At 39.9% G+C, this 15,502-nt stretch overlaps 1 long non-coding RNA gene across 1 annotated transcript; it reads right to left on the minus strand.

Moving 5' to 3' along the window:
• Positions 1–8,893: 8,893 nt before the first annotated feature.
• Positions 8,894–9,548, minus strand: LOC126106478 (uncharacterized). Its single transcript, XR_007523353.1, has 3 exons — positions 9,441–9,548; positions 9,176–9,286; positions 8,894–9,016 (listed from the first exon to the last, which is right to left on the minus strand). It is a non-coding gene; the product is annotated as an uncharacterized LOC126106478 (long non-coding RNA).
• Between the last annotated feature and the right edge of the window lie 5,954 nt (positions 9,549–15,502).

Consider the following 15,502-nt stretch of genomic DNA (forward strand, 5'->3'; position numbering starts at 1 on the left):
GGAAGCTACGTATTTAACTTCTCTTGTGTTTTCTTAGCAGCTTCTTTCTTAAATTCATGCATGTTTCCGTTTAAGATGTTTAATCTCTTGTTTTTTGACTTGGGGTAAATTCAGACAGTCTGTAGTGCAGCTTTCATTTCTTCTGAACAGCCAGTTACACAGCTCATTAAAATATCAAGTCTCTACTGGCGACATATTAGGTGCATATCTAGGGTTCTACCTACTGTTATAGTTTACCTCTTCAGGTTGTCCTGCTAGGACGGTTAGGATGTTTGCATGCCGATGGAGGTGCACGAGGAGTTGGGTGCAGTCTGCACACAGCTGAAGGCGCTTTTGGCTAAAATCTGCTGCCTTCAGACCACTACGTCAGGGTGTAGCGGTGGCAGAAAACCTGGTGCAATGCACGGACACCTCAGGTGTCACTTGCTTCGCCCACAGGCTCTGCTGGCAAGGCACCTCCTAGTACACCCAACACGGTGGATCCTTCCTCACAGCAAGACGAGCGGCAGGTGTTAATGCGTTCCCGTCACTCGACGCAGAAGGCCGATGCGGAGACCGACTGTCTGGTCTCACCTATTCTTCTGCAAGTGAACAGGTAGTTGTTCCTTTAGCAGGGTCTGAGTAGACATACGTGGGCAGGAGTTTTCTAGTACGGGGAGCACCAACGTTAGGCGTGTAGCGGAGTCCTTCTGTAAGATAGTGTTCAGGGCTGGAAAGAGAGCAAATTTGCACTCAGTTTATCTGCCGTGAGGTCTCACCTGAGATTTGGAGGAGACTTTGCCTACAGCTATCGAACATACAGAATGCAGTCGTCTGCAAGTTGTGGCTCACTTCGGCACCGACAACACCTGCCGCACGAGTTGTGTAGCCAACCTCAGTTTATAAAGGTGGCTGGCAGATGTGGTGAAGGCTGATGGCACCGCATGTGGGGTACAAGCAGCACTTCCAGTTTGCAACATCGTTCCGAGAGTTGATCGGGATTACCTGGTTTGGAGCCGAAAGGAGGGTCTCGACCGAAGGCTTTATTAACTCTGTGATGGTCTTGACTGTGGATTTCTGGACTTGTGTTATTGGGTGGAGAATTGTAGGCCTTCCCTTGATAGGTCATGTGTGCACTACACAAAAGAAGGAACTACTTGGTTGGCAGGGTACTTGTGGATGGGGCTTTTTATGCTAGGTTGTTGTTTGAGGTACTATGATGAACACTAGCTGACAATACACAAATAACTAAATCAAACTGCATTCAGAGTTGAGATATGTTGACTGTCAAATTGTTATAGGTAAATTGTCAAAGTATTTGTAACAAAGTTCTCGAATTTACTGTCCTCCAGGAAAGTTCTCGTGCACAAATTATTCTCCGGATTGAGAGTTGGCTGAAACCCAAAGCAGAAAGTTCTGAGATACTTAGTGAGCCACGGAACACATACAGCAACGACAAATTAGATACCGTAGGAGGGGGAATGTTCACTGCTGTTGACCCTGAGATCGAATCTGAGCGAGACAGTAAAGTTGTCTGTGAGCCGTGGAGCTCACCTGCAATGTTTCGATTTGGCTTCGTGCGGTCTCTCCGTCGCATATTTTCGTCGGTCTGCGGTGCCACCTGTCGGCCTTTTTGCGCAGCGTGGAGGTGGCTCAGAGCTGGTGAGTTGAGCTGGAAACGAGACTTTGGTCGAGAGCAGACTTCAATTTCTTCCAGCTGGCAAGTTGAGTTGGAAGCGAGACACCAGTCGAGAGCAAACCTCGCTTTCTTCCCGGACACTATTTCTTCAGCAAGCCAAGCTGCACGAGGAGCAGGTGTGACGTGTCCCTGCATTTTCAACGTGGCAGTTACAGTGATCCACTAGAGGGAGGTAGTTCTGGCTCCCCCAGAATTGCTGGACACTGGTTCTGTCAACTGAGTGTGGGTAAGAATGCTATACTGAGGGTTGCAAATGGACTGAGTTTAAGTGTTCTGGCGATAGAAATCTGGGCCATTTATACTAATATTTGGTGCCTTGTTGGTTGTTCCTGTTGAGCCTAAATTAATTGTATGTTTTCCTGACAGTGACTTATGAACACATGGTACCACAAGAGTGAGCTTTAAATATCAGTTAATGCAGTTGTTAACATCTCACTCAGGCAATTAATTGGTATCATTTAGTTTTAGCATGATGAATGTAGAGGAATTATGGGCAAAGCTCAAACTGATTGTAAATCATGATCTGGAGAAGCAGCTGCCTAGCAATTGCACCGACAGAAAAGGCCCACTGTCATTTAACAACAAAATTTGGAAACAGCTGAGGAAACAAAGGTTGTTGCACTCTTGGTTCAAAAGAGAACACGCAGATGATGACAAAAGTTAGTATGGATTCGTGCATCTGTAAAACGATCTACGCATGAAACATGTTCCTACTGCTGTCATATCTAAGCAAATGAACTGGCCAAGAACCCAAGAAAATTTTGAAATTACGTAAAATCACTAAGTGGGTCTAAGGCTTCTAATGGGTCTAAGGCTTCTATCGTTAAGTGGGTCTAAGGCTTCTATTGGGTCTAAGACTTCTATCCAGTCACTCTTTGATCAGTATGGAGTGACAGTAAAAGATACCAAAAGGAAAGCCAAAATTTTAAATTTCCAATTTAAGAAATCACTCATGCAGGACAATTGTACAAACATATTGTTGTTTGACCGTTGCACACATTCACATATGGATGACACAGTATTAGGCATCTCTGGCATAGTGAAACAACTGGAAGAGCTCTAAACAAGGAAGTCGCAAGGTCTAGATGATCAAAATCTAGTTTTAAAGGTGCTCTGTAGCTTCGGCCCATTACTCAGCGTGCATTTATTGTCAATCACTCACTCAGTGCATATTCCCAAGTGACTGGAAAACAGTGCAGATGATTCCTGTATATAAGAAGGCAAAACAACAAACCTGCAAAATTACCAAGAAACATTCCTAACATTGGTTTGATGCAGAATTCTTGAACATATTCTCAGTCTGAATACAATAAATGTCCTAGAGATGAAAAAGCTTCTGTCCATGAATCAGCATGGTTTTAGGAAACACTGCTCCTGTGAAAATACCTTGTCCTTTTCTCACATGATGTACTTTGAACTGCAAATAAAGGGCAACAGGAAGATTCCATATTGCTGGATTTCTGGGAAGCATCTAACACAGCGCCCCATTGCACTCTGTTAATGAAGGTACAGGCATACGAACAGGTTCCACAATGTGTGAGTGGCTCTAAGACTTCTTAAGTAATACAATCTGGTATGTCGCGGGGTACGTATCCAGATGTAGATTGCAATGTGGTTGCTTGTCACAACACTGTGCCTGTTGTGCAATGGCATCCAGAACGTTCACCTGTGAATTATTTCATCATGATGTATGGCTTGAGAAGCGTAAGGATTTATTTCATATTGCTTTTATTCCAGATTTTCCATTGTATAAATCCACTTTTAGCATCTGCAACAGTATGAGTGGTATTGTTCTCAATAACTAACTAGCATCTTCCATTTTAAATGTCTATTGGCTACAGATTTCAGTATTCACTATAAATGAGTGAGTGTCAACAGAAACTACCAGTTGTACAGCATATGCTAGATGTTGACAGACTTCAACTGACAGTGTGTATAGTGAATGGTGAATTCTGTAACCAACAGGCAATGAAAATGCAAGATGTCAGCTGGATCTACAACCATACTGTTACAAGCTAGTATCTATTAGGCTGAATTATTTAACTTCCATGTGCCCCTTCTGAAAATTGAGTCTGAAAGGGCTCAAAATCTAGTTTATGAAAATAAAAAAAAATACATTTCATACATCACTCGCCATAGTTTTCTGAATTTAATTCAACATAAGTTTGAGCTCCACTTACCTTTATGAGACCATCAAATATGTCACACTCTTGATTAAATGCTGTTGCCTTTATCTCCCCAGATTCATAAACCAATTTCACAGAAAATAGTCTCCAATCTCCTCTTTGATTTGAAATGAATTGTATTGGTGTCTTATTTTCAACACGAGCTTTTATTACCCACCTGGAAGCACATAGTACATTAGCTAAAAATGAATTGAGACATCTAACAGTTTACATGTGTAATATGAGTCAATACTTGTGAAAAGATTAGATTGCTACACACTAAAAATTGCAGACAGAACTAAAAATTGCAGACAGAACTAAAAATTGCAGACAGAACTAAAAATTGCAGACAGAACTAAAAATTGCAGACAGAACTAAAAATTGCAGACAGAACTAAAAATTGCAGACAGGAACAACAACAAGACTATTACACACTAAGCTTTTGGCCAAAGCCTTCTTCAGAAAAGAAGTGCATTGAAGGGAGTTATCCTTACAATACTTTCTCTGCTCCTGAAATTATCCTGGCCTTGACCTACAGTAACCTATTATCCCCACACCCTCCACCCCATCTGTCCTATTACCCTCCCCCCCCCCCCCCAATCCCTCAATGCCTTGCCATCCGTTCCCCTTCCCTAACCCCTCGAGATTGCTGCTTCCATTCAACATGGAAGTTGCATTCCTGTGCAAGCTGTTGAAGATTGGCAGTTGTACGTGCACAAGGTGTGCTTGCTTGTGGGGGTGAATGAATGTGTGTACGTTTCCTTTTCTGAAAAGGGCTAAATGTGTGCCTGTCTGCAACTCAACATGTCATCTTTACAGTGAATAGCAGTCTGTCTTTTTCCTTATATTGTAGGTATTCAGACCTGGAGTTTCCATTGTTTAATTCTAACATAAATATGTTCGCACAGAACAACCAAAATGTGGCACAATAATTGAAACGTGGTCCAAGAATGGCACTAAAGCAGCTACTATTCGACAGCACTGCTGATTTTCATGAATGGCAATAAATGGAGAAGTGCACTGTTAGCCTGAAGCGGTCTGATTTCTTCTGATTCAACACAAGGGAGCTGAGACGGTAACTTTTTATTGAATTTGCACAAAGCAGTGAGAAAAATAAACTCTAATAATTCATAAAGCATGCAAATCACTGGCACAACTGTTGAGAAACATGGATCTTCGAGTTTGCAGATCACTGTTGGTTCTCAAATACAATAAAACAAATTTTAAGTTAAAGGTTATTCATGAATCAGAGGCTACAAACAACTATGCAGCAGAAAGAAAATTTGATGTTACAGAAGCAAATGTTCATAGTTGGTCTCACATGAAGAATAAATTAGATATCACTAGTTATGCATGCCAAACCTTCTGGGGACGCCATTCTGGGAAGGTTTTATGAATTACAGCCGCAGGTTGTTCAGTACATGAGAGATAAACACAATTAAGGCTTCCCAACCATTGAGAAATTATACGAATGAAGGCACTAGAGATAAAAAGGACATTTCAGATTGCTTGTGTTTTGGAATTCAAAGCAAGTACAAGTTGGTAGATGACTATGATGCAAATGGTGGGGCTTACATTAGAATGGAGATCACCACTAGCTCACTGTGTTAGACAGAAAAGTGGTTGCGCAACAGCATCATATACATTATCTCAGAAAACGGTATGACTGTTTACAATAGTCAGTGTTGCTTTTTAGGTGGATCTTAAGATAATTTATATCAACAAAAAAGATTGTAAATTTGGTTTGTCAGAATATGCCTAAAAAGTTTATTATGGAGTCTGCTACAGAAAAAAAAAACAATGAAAAGAAAATGAAAAACGCATGTTGTCTTATATTTATGGTCATCTTATAATTGGGTAAATACCATAAACTATGTTAGACAATGTGTAAGTTTCATCAACTGGTTCATTTGTCTACTTGTTGACAGTATCTGAGGAAATAAGTTTTGCTTTATGTATGATGTAGACACTACTTAATATTTTCCTATACAATATTGAGAACAAATGTTTTAAAAACCATCCAAAATTGGCTAATAAAGCTCTTTATTACCACATGTAAGTAGATGATACACTAATTTTATCTGACAGAATAGAAAAAGTAATAGGCAAACTCCACTCACAATGGAGTAACTTACACAAAAAAAATATCACAGCAACAATACAAGAACAAAAAACATAAAATAAACTTTCTAGATCTTGAAATCACAAAAAATACAACCACAAACTACATAATTCACAGTAGTTCATGTCATCTAAAAACACATGAAAAAGCATATTTCCAGACTCACATAGAGGTTAATAAAGTATCCACTAAGGGAAAGATACGTAACTGAACTACAGACACCAAGAAAAATACGAAAAATTAATACGCTCTACAATCTCACTGTAGTCAACACCACTTATATAAAAAACTGCATGCCAATGGGGGGGGGGGGGGGGGGTACAAGATTCATAGAAAATCTGAATCTCACTTAAATTAATCTACCTTCATTCCGCTCACACCTAAAAGAACAAAAACACGCAGCCAATGATGTAACAATGCCTGTCAGTCCTCGTCAGCAGCAAAATAGGATGATAAATATATCTCAATTCAGAAATTTTGATGTGTATGAACAAACATCTATACATTATTTTGAATGAAGAAACTGATTTGAAACCTAAGAAATTCTTTGAAAATTTCACCAATATTTTTCTAAATATTCAGTTTCAAAACGCATTCCTTCGTTTGGGTATTCCATTAATACAGTTTACACAACTTGAAATGAAATTACGTAATACTTCGTAATATAAATATCATAATTATATAATCTGTGTAAACTTCATCAGGCAAAAATAACAATAAAAGGAATTGTTCATTTCTGCACAGAAAAGAATGATGTACTCACACTTCCCGGTATGGGCTGAGTTTAGCAACTGGGCAGATTTTTTGCTTCGGCTGTGGAGGGGTGTATTCCGCAGCTGGAAATGTAGACATTTTTTGAAAGAAAAACAATACTTCCTAACCCGAACACACAGTCTAACACCCACAGTCGCGACACTCACTGCTGTAAAAGTTGCCGTTTGACAGATGGAGCGACGCTAGCGCTCAGAGCGGCAGGTAAGGTGAACGTCAGACGTGTCGTAAGCATAATGTTTGTTTGCATCCATTTCCTACGTAATTTCCGAATTATTCGAGTTATTTTCTTGCCTCCAAGAGTTTGTTTAGTATCAGAAGGCATATATGTTTCTAAAAATGATTCTAAAATAAGCGCAAGTATGGACAAAAACCATGAGTGGCAAGCTACAACACATTCGTGAAGAAACACTTGTGACATTGGACAGAATTGCAGCTTACCACATTGATATCAAAAGAATATAAACACACAGATTCACATGTAGTGGTGGGCAGGAAATCGCGTATCTGTTAGAAATCACAGTGACTGAGAAGTCACAGATATCACAGTAGCAACTTTACAGAATCTAACTGCGATTTCAGTCACAGTTAGCAGTCGCAAGTAGTATTTCATATTCAAAGACGTGAGCCATCTATTGGTCGAATTTAGCACTGCTTTCTGCGATTTCAGTGACAAGTCGCAACTAAGAGTCGCAAGTAGCAACTAAAAAGCGCGGTTAACAGTGGCATCTGTTGGCCAAAGTTCGTACTACGTCCATCTCTGCGGTACGCTATGGAGTCCAACTGCGATTTCCGTGACAAGTCGCAACTAAGAGTCACAAGTAGCAACTAAAAAGCGCAGTTAACAGTGCCATCTGTTGGCCAAAGTTCGTACTACGTCCATCTCTGCGATACGGTATCGAGTCTAACTGCGATTTCCGTGACAAGTCGCAACTAAGAGTCGCAAGTAGGAACTAGAAAGCGCGGTTAACAGTGCCATCTGTGGGTCAAAGTTCGTACTACGCCCATCTCTGCGATACACTATTGAGTCCAACTGCGATTTCCGTGACAAGTCGCAACTAAGAGTCGCAAGTAGCAACTAAAAAGCGCAGTTAACATACTTTTCCTAGTGTCATCTGTTGACCGACGTACGTACTTCGTTATGAGAGCCTTGTGCCTCACAAGATCGATGTGCTGTGTGTGCATATGAAGGGCTTATTTCAATAGTGGTACAAGTCCATTTTTGTTCATTTTGAGATACAGAGTCGTAAAGTTAAATGAGCGCTGACAAATCTGCATTTGAGATACCAGAAATATTCAAGCATATGGCTTCTTGCTAGAGGTGAACCTTTATTTATGTTTGTTTGGATCACTAATTTCAGAAGCATTATAGACAGAAAAGTGGAGGTAATGGACTTGTACCACTATTGAAATAAGCCCTTCATATTATATGACGACATGCACATTCAGCATCAGTTATGGTTGGTCAAATACTGCTGTGACTCTGAATGTATTATATTAATAAGAAGCGACATTGCCTTTTTCTCTTGAAAATATCAAGTAACGTAACAAATGTGTTTGATTCTGCTTCCAATATGACAGTTTTGGTTAATACTCCACATGCCTACAGGACTTTGCAATGTTAACACAGCAGAACTCAGACATCTGTATAAGTGTAGAGAAATGAAAACAGTCATATGAATGCTTCACTTTTGTTCCGACACAGTTCAAGACTCGGGAGAAAAGTTTTACACCTGGTGTTCTACATGGCAACTTCACACACAAGAACTTTTTGCCGACACTACTACCACCTACATAAGTAAGCTTTTCCTGTGTTACTTTCAAGTAATGCACTTAAGCTATTCCTGATTTAACTGGAAGATCTGTACTTCCCACTTTCATATCAACAGCCTCAAAATGCATATTGCAGACTTCGGGATATGTTACAGGTCAGTGTCACACCAAGATTGTGGAGAAAGGGGGGGGGGGGCGGCATGTCACTCTCCAACAAGTGTTTACCAATAAGTAAGTGGCGGAAAATTATGGGTATAGGACGGCTTAAACATGTGGAAAATGAGATTTTTATTATTCACTCACTGTATTTGACATTTATTATTCCTTTAAAATCGCACAACTTCAATAAAACACAGTTTAATCATTCACACACTTATTTCACAATTATTTCACTTTTAAACCGCAAATCCTCTAACAGCTGTCTTGAATCTTCACGAGTCTCTCTCAAAAACAGCCTTGATGTGGATAGATACATACAGCAACCAGTAATCAGAGTCAGAACTGTGTCTGCAAAAACACAAGGATTATTAAACAATTTTTGCTGTCATTAATTACTAGCAATATAACTGACAGAGTAGATTGCTAATATTTGCTATAATGAATATCACATTTGCAAGAACGATCTCACTGAAGTAATTAAGTCCATCGAAATGCTTAGAAACTAACCTCTCGTCTGACGAAAACGGTCTAAAGACGAAGTGGCAATTTCTTCAGATCTGTTGACAATGATATTTTGAGTTATCACTTTACTGAGTGACTGAAATGTAGTTCAGGTACCTGTGAACATAACGATATGTTAGAATTCATTTTCTAAATACGAACTATTACGGTACTGTACGGCTACTTACATATTAATTACACTATTAATATTTTCACAGTTGTTTCTTTAATACAAAATTAAAGCCAACGGAAGAAAAAACGTAAAACATACTTGCCAATGACAGGTTTGTTGAGATGCAATTTTCTGTGTTGACAGATGTAACTTTTTCATACGGTGGTAAGTCGCAGAAATCGCAGAAGTAGCAGAAGTCACAGAAATCTCAGAAGTAGCAGAAGTCACAGAAATCGCAGAAGTAGCAGAAATCGCAGAAGTAGCAGAAGTCACAGAAATCGCAGAAGTAGCAGAAATCGCGGAAGTAGCAGAAATCGCAGAAATAGCAGTGGCGGAGGGATACACGACATATGTTCCTTAACTGCGACTCTTAACTGCGACAAATCACAGTTAAGAGTAACAGATACTGAAAAGTAGCATTCACAGAAATCACTGATATCGGAAAATCGCAGTTTAGCCCATCACTATTCACAGACATGTACCTCTACAAGCAAAAGCGATCGACAGCTCGTTTATCGTTCTGTAGGCCTACTGTGTTTGTCATTGTCACTTGTTTCCACGACTTTCATCTTTATATTATTCTAAGTGGGACAAGCAACTGACAAATAGTGGCAGAAATACGCTGAAAACATAATGAGCTGATTACATTACATTTCACGAAAAAACAAATATTTGAATAATTTTCAAACAATCTGTCTGTAGGCACTTTCCTTGTCCCATAATAGTTTCGCTCGAAGTCTAGCGATCTGCACATTCTGACACTTCACACGCTTTTGTAAGACACGAACAGCTGCATTTAATCTAACCACTTCATCGTCAAAGCAGGTCTTGTGTTGATGATTCTCACGAATCTGGCACTAATAAATGGAGAGTTGAACTAGCTGCTTCTGTGTCATAGGACTGTTTTACAGCTTTAGATTGACTGTCGAATCTTCGTGGCAGTTTCTTCTTCATCGTCAGTTGAGGTGGCTTATTTGGAATGTCAAACAGTGTGGATACTGCATTCCACACGAGTTTGTTATTGTCTGCGTTCATGACCTGATTTTGTTCGAAATGTAGCGAACAAAACCTAATATTATTATACAGGTAAACCGGGTCTTTCTTCATAAGGTCTTCTCGTCTGCTATTAACTAGCCATTTTTTTGCTCCTAAATCGAAACATTCATGATTTATACACATACATTTGCAAATGAATCCTGACGATACAGTTTAGTAACATGATGGTATATACCTCTCAGGATCCTTAGGAAACCTAAAAAAGACAGCTGTGGTGTCTTCTTCCTATTGCTGCTGCAATTTATTGCGCTACAAACGCTCCCGATGGTAAAAACCATTGTATAAATCAAAATAAACAATCACTATTCGCTTTCACGATCATCATTTATACACATATAGTTTGCAAGTGAATCCTGACGATACAGTTCAGTAATATGATGGTATAAACCTCTCAGGATCCTTATGAAGAAAGACCCAGTTTACCTGTATAATAATATTAGGTTTTGTCCGCTACATTTCGAAGAAAACCAGTTCATGAACGCAGACAATGACAAACTCGTGTGGAATGCAGTACCCACACTGTTTGACATCCTAAATAAGCCACCTCAACTGACGATGAAGAGGAAACTGCCACAAAGATTCGACAGTCAATCTAAAGCAGTAAAACAGTCGTATGACACAGAAGCAGCCAGTTCAGCTCTCCATATATCACTGCCAGATTCGTGCGAATCGTCACCACAGACGTGCTTTGACGATAAAATGGTTAGATTAAGTGCAGCTGTTCATGTCTTACAAAAGCGTGTGAAGTGTCAGAATGTGCAGATCGAGCAAAACTATTACGGGACAAGGAAAGTGCCTACAGACAGATTGTTTGAAAATTATTCAAATATTTGGTTTTTCGTGAAATGTAATGTAATCAGCTCATTATAATGTTTTCAGCATATTTCTGCCACTATTTGGCAGTTGCTTTACCCACTTTGAATAATATAAAGATTAAGCTGTCGATCGCTTTTGCATGCAGAGGTACATGTCTGTGCTTCTTACATGCGAATCTGTGTGTTTATATTCTTTTGATATCAACGTGGTAAGCTGCAATTCTGTCCAATGTCACAAGTGTTTCTTCACGAATGTGTTGTAGTTTGCCACTCTATTCATGGTTTTTGTCCATACTTGCGCTTATTTTAGAATCATTAATAGAAACATATATGCCTTCCGATACTAAACAAACTCTTGGAGGCAAGAAAATAACTCGAATAATTCGGAAATTACGTAGGAAATGGATGTAAACAAACATTATGCTTACAACGCGTCTGACGTTCACGTTACCTGCCGCTTGGAGCGCTAGTGTCGCTCCATCTGTCAAACGGCAACAACTTTTACAGCAGTGAGTGTCGCGACTGTTATGTTAGACTGTGATTACAAGCTTCAACTGGTAAATGTAGAAACAGCTACATCATTTACTAATCGGAGCAAAGTAACATTGTCTCAAATCACGAGCTATCTGATAATCTTGAATAAATTTCTGTTCCGACACTGACAATGTTGAGTGTTTATGGAAAAAGTTCAAGGCAATCGTAAAATGCGTTTTAGACAGGTAAGTGCCGAGTAAAGTTGTGAGGGACGGGAAAAACCCACTGTGGTTCAACAACAAAGTTAGGAAACTACTGCGAAAGCAAAGAGAGCTTCACTGCAAGTTTAAACGCAGCCAAAACCTCTCGGACAAACAGAAGCTAAACGATGACAGAGTTAGCGTAAGGAGGGCTATGCGTGAAGCGTTCAGTGAATTCGAAGGTAAAATTCTATGTACCGACTTGACAGAAAATCCTAGGAAGTTCTGGTCTTACGTTAAATCAGTAAGTGGCTCGAAACAGCATATCCAGACACTCCGGGATGATGATGGCATTGAAACAGAGGACGACATGCGTAAAGCTGAAATACTATACTCCTTTTTCCAAAGCTGTTTCACAGAGGAAGACCGCACTGCAGTTCGTTCTCTAAATCCTTGCACAAACGAAAAAATGGCTGACATCAAAATAAGTGTCCAAGGAATAGAAAAGCAACTGGAATCACTCAAAAGAGGAAAGTCCACAGGACCTGACGGGATACCAATTCGATTCTACACAGAGTACGCGAAAGAACTTGCCCCCCTTCTAACAGCCGTGTACCGCAAGTCTCTAGAGGAGCGGAAGTTTCCAAATGATTGGAAAAGAGCACAGGTAGTCCCAGTCCTCAAGAAGGGTCGTCGAGCAGATGCGCAAAACTATAGACCTATATCTCTGACATCGATCTGTTGTAGAATTTTAGAACATATTTTTTGCTCGAGTATCATGTCGTTTTTGGAAACCCAGAATCTACTCTGTAGGAAACAACATGGATTCCGGAAACAGCGATCATGTGAGACCCAACTCGCTTTATTTGTTCATGAGACCCAGAAAATATTAGATACATGCTCCCAGGTAAATGCTATTTTCCTTGACTTCCGGAAGGCATTCGATACAGTTCCGCACTGTCGCCTGATAAACAAAGTAAGAGCCTACGGAATATCAGACCAGCTGTGTGACTGGATTGAAGAGTTTTTAGCAAACAGAACACAGCATGTTGTTATCAATGGAGAGACGTCTACAGACGTTAAAGTAACCTCTGGCATGCCACAGGGGAGTGTTATGGGACCATTACTTTCCACAATATATATAAATGACCTAGTTGATAGTGTCGGAAGTTCCATGCGGCTTTTCGCGGATGATGCTGTAGTATACAGAGAAGTTGCAGCATTAGAAAATTGTAGCGAAATGCAGGAAGATCTGCAGCGGATAGGCACTTGGTGCAGGGAGTGGCAACTGACCCTTAACATAGACAAATGTAATGTACTGCGAATACATAGAAAGAAGGATCCTTTATTGTATGATTATATGATAGCGGAACAAACACTGGTAGCAGTTACTTCTGTAAAATATCTGGGAGTATGCGTGCGGAACGGTTTGAAGTGGAATGATCATATAAAATTAATTGTTGGTAAGGCGGGTACCAGGTTGAGATTCATTGGGAGAGTCCTTAGAAAATGTAGTCCATCAACAAAGGAGGTGGCTTACAAAACACTTGTTCGACCTATACTTGAGTATTGCTCATCAGTGTGGGATCTGTAACAGATCGGGTTGACGGAGGAGATAGAGAAGATCCAAAGAAGAGCGGCGCGTTTCGTCACAGGGTTATATGGTAACCGTGATAGCGTTACGGAGATGTTTAACAAACTCAAGTGGCAGCTCTGCAAGAGAGGCGCTCTGCATCGCGGTGTAGCTTGCTCGCCAGGTTTCGAGAGGGTGCGTTTCTGTATGAGGTATCGAATACATTGCTTCCCCCTACTTATACCTCCCAAGGAGATCACGAATGTAAAATTAGAGAGATTCGAGCGCGCACAGAGGCTTTCAGATAGTCGTTCTTCCCGCGAACCATACGCGACTGGAACAGAAAAGGGAGTTAATGACAGTGGCACGTAAAGTGCCCTCTGCCACACACCGTTGAGTGGCTTGCGGAGTATAAATGTAGATGTAGATGTAGATTCAGGGAGGAACTGATCCAAATGTCATCAATGCCAATTAAATTCCTGTTAAATGCATCCTTGCACTGATAAGCAGTTATCTAATCACTGAGATAGGCTCTCCCAGAGTGCCCCTGAGTGTTACAACACCAAGAAGAATTGCTACTCTGCTTTTGGCAAGATTAATGTGTAGGTGTTTTTAAGGATAAGGTAAAAGGAAGACTTTATTTTAATTCCTGTAATAATGAATGATATCACCGACAATTTTTATTTTGTTACAATTACCAGCACCTTTGACCCATACTGGCACAGATTCAGATTCATTTTTTTTTTTGTGATTCCTGGCCTTGATAACCAATAGCATGGTGGACATATAATACGATTTACCCATGTCTCTGTTGTAGACCTCACAAATCAGGACTGTGTGATAGGCAATAATTTTATGGCAGTTAAACGATTCAAGACCTGGTATCTTATCTACTATTCATTTTGTTTATTTTATTTCTCCTCCTATTATCAAAAAGGTATGGAATCCACAAGTGGCCTAAGTTTAGAATAGATATAACGCTAAAATTTTAGGCAGATACTTTATGGGAATAAAATAGTTTGTAATTTTCATTAGTCAGAATATGCTAAAAATAAATCTTTCTCTAGGACCCTGTTAGAAAAAGGGGATCGTCTCACATTCAGGGTCATCTATAAGATGATGACGATGATGATGATTGGTTTGTGGGGCGCTCAACAATGTGGTCATCAGCGCTTGCACACATACCCAATCTGCATTAGGTCCAATCTAGCCACTTTCAGAGTTAACTATACTTCAGTAAATACAGTACTCCTCTACAGTTACACGTGAATTTGTTCAAGAACTCATATTTTGTTTTTGGAAGTATACTTTCAGCCACCGTTATTGTAAATTTTGGAATCTACCACAGAACCAAAATAAAGATGAAAATTAAACCTTGAAGCTTTGTCATTTTGGTGTGTATTGCCCTTTAAGGTACCTGAAACACAAATTTGTCAGTAATGTCTTGAACAACAGCATAAATGGCTGCTTTTATTTGCATGAACTTTTTTTAAGTGGCTGGAGCTCCAAGTGTTATTGAGAGTCAGGAAAATGTCACATGCTCTTAACAGGCATCAACTAACACAAGTGATGAACATGTGTCTGATGTTCAAAATCGAATCAACACTGACCATCGAATGGGACTGCAGATGATAGCAGAGACTTGGTATTCCAAAAACTAATACATATGACATCACTTGTGACAATTTCAATGTGAAAAAAGTGTGAGCCAAGCTGGTCTGAAAACTGTTGATTTATGACCACAAAAACTTCCAAGTGGCAATTACGAATCGAACTTTTGGAAAGTGTGCACATGGAACCTCATTTTTTGGACAAGCGCATTACGGGTGACAAAATTTGCCTAGGAGTACAAACCGAAGAAGAATTGCCAAGACTCTGAATGGCACACCTGAAAAATCCACTCACCCCAAGAAGGCAAGAATGAGCAAGTCGAAAGTGAAAACTGTGCTAATTGTGTGATTCATTGTCAAGAGCCCGTCCACAAAGATTCTGTACCATGAGGGCTGACAGTAAATGTCCCCTACTATTTGAAAATGCTAGAGA

This window comes from Schistocerca cancellata, chromosome 10 (genome assembly GCF_023864275.1).
Source record: "Schistocerca cancellata isolate TAMUIC-IGC-003103 chromosome 10, iqSchCanc2.1, whole genome shotgun sequence".
NCBI classification, from domain to species: domain Eukaryota; kingdom Metazoa; phylum Arthropoda; class Insecta; order Orthoptera; family Acrididae; genus Schistocerca; species Schistocerca cancellata.